A 359-nucleotide genomic window follows, 5' to 3' on the forward strand; every position below is an offset into this window, starting at 1 on the left:
CCAAACAAGGAGCCCTCGAGTTCTCTGATTGCTGAACCATCATAAACCTCCCAGTAGCCAATCTGTTCAAAGGTAAAATTGCATTTCAAATGTCCTATTCTGGTCTAGATCTTAGTTTTAACGGTGGAAAAATAAATAAATACATAATCATGTTAATTAAATAAAATAAAAATCAGATTAAAAAATCCACAAAGATGGATGACAAATCTGATAAGACAGCAACAATTCAAATAATGAAAAAAAAAGAAAGAAAGACAATGTAATTTCTCAGCATGCACTCAGCAAAGAACTGATGTAATCGCAACAGAAATATCAAGATGTAATTTGTTATAGTGCAACATAAGAAAAAACAAACGGCT

Source organism: Sinocyclocheilus grahami, unplaced genomic scaffold (assembly GCF_001515645.1).
Source record: "Sinocyclocheilus grahami isolate Dianchi unplaced genomic scaffold, SAMN03320097.WGS_v1.1 scaffold10958.1, whole genome shotgun sequence".
NCBI classification, from domain to species: domain Eukaryota; kingdom Metazoa; phylum Chordata; class Actinopteri; order Cypriniformes; family Cyprinidae; genus Sinocyclocheilus; species Sinocyclocheilus grahami.